The sequence below is a fragment of the Halyomorpha halys genome, unplaced genomic scaffold (assembly GCF_000696795.3).
Source record: "Halyomorpha halys isolate HHAL.00 unplaced genomic scaffold, Hhal_1.1 Scaffold231.1, whole genome shotgun sequence".
Taxonomy (NCBI): domain Eukaryota; kingdom Metazoa; phylum Arthropoda; class Insecta; order Hemiptera; family Pentatomidae; genus Halyomorpha; species Halyomorpha halys.
The window spans coordinates 915,914-917,673 of record NW_027114318.1 but is presented as its reverse complement, the minus strand read 5'-3'; positions in this window follow the sequence as shown (position 1 = coordinate 917,673).

Below are 1,760 nucleotides of genomic sequence, written 5' to 3'. Positions count from 1 at the left end.
CATGTAAATAAACCTCAATATTGTCAATAAGGAGCATCGCAGAGATAATAAACCGTTCCCTCGGCATTCCTTTTTTCTTCCCTAGTTCTTTTGCCATCCGAATCTTCAGTACCATGGATAGGAATTGCATCCTACCCTGTACTGGGATTGTCTCCATCATCTCGCTGAGTTTATCTTGAATTCTGTTGTAGCGTGCCAGGAGTTCTGCGGCATACTGCCCATTAGACTGTCTCGGTTTTTTCGTTTCTCTGATCATCATGAATATATCTTCATCTGGGGTCCACCGTCCTTCTCCGAATGCCTTTAGTTTTTCTTTGATGGCCTTCCAGGGGGTCTCTTCATCAGCCCGAATCTGATTTAGGATACTTCTTTTTACTCAGCAGACTACCGCTGCTTTTGCTGTTTTGCGTCCTCGCTGTGCAGTAGATCTTCCGACATTTTCGCTTCTATTCGCCCCATTTAGCGATTTCCCTCTTTTAAAATGATTTAATTCTCTGGTCTCTGAATTTTACTAGGTCCGACACCGCCTTCCTAGGTTCCTGGGCAGTTGCTATACGGACCTTAATCCATTCTAGCGTCGTGGCATGAAATTGCGCTAAAGAGGTTGAATCTCCGGTTGCCTGCTGCTAAAGTTGGTTCATATTCTCCAGGTTTAGAACTGCTCTTATCCCTATTCGGTTACTGGTCATAATTCAAAGAGAAGAATGAAAAAAAAAAATCTTTTAGACGAAAAATTACTCCAGTATCTAAAGTTCCCGGGTTTCGGTACCAGTTATCTTTTACTGGAGTGAAACTAAAAATAATAGGAGAGAGGAGTGCGAAATGAAACTCTTGAAGTACTCTCAAAGACTCGTCTATTTGCGGAGCTTGTCCATATATATATACACACAATCGGTCAGCTGTTCTTCACGATCAGCTGATATGGACCTGTCAGCTGACAGTCCATAACTTATACACACATACATATGGTGTATATGAGCGAGATCAAATGTATGGATACAACTTTTATTCAGTATACTATAACACTAATTCATTTATTTTGGGAAATTCTTATAGTTCAACGAATTTTTAAATGCTGAATAGACATGAGTTCAAAAAATGTATTACATAAAGTTCCGTATATTTAACTAATTATGCGGGTATGCGAAAAGTTGAGTTAATTAGTTTTTTATGTTGAAACCCGTCCATGAATTGTTTCAAAGTCTAATAGTTACACATAGTTCTGGGAATTTATCAAGAGGCACATCGATCGATCTGAACCTTTGACATTTACTAACCTTCATAAAAGGACGGCTCCACGAATTTGGTGTCAGACTTTCGCCCATCGTCCCGAAATGGGGTTAAAGGGGGAAGCGGTGAGAGGGATTTTATTTTTTTTTGGGGAGGGGTGAGGGGAGGGGTGAGGGGAGGGGTCGTTGAGCTTATTTGTCGAAGGATAGAGCACTGACGATGCCTGCAGAACAAATAAGATATCCCACGCACACCTGCTGCTCCCTATCTTCCGAAGTACCAATCAAATCCGACTCACAGATAAGCAAAATGTTTATTGCGTAATTTAAAACCCTTGAGTTTGAGATAAAACTTTTTCTTTTTTTTAAAGGTTTGGTCCTGAATCTTTTAAACTGTAATGCACTTAGTCAAATAGTCGACCGACTAGTTTTAAGGATATTATTATCGATAAATATAACTTCATTATTCAACCTCAAGTATAGAAGTATAGAGAGAGAGAGAAATACTTTATTCATATATGCTGCCTAAAT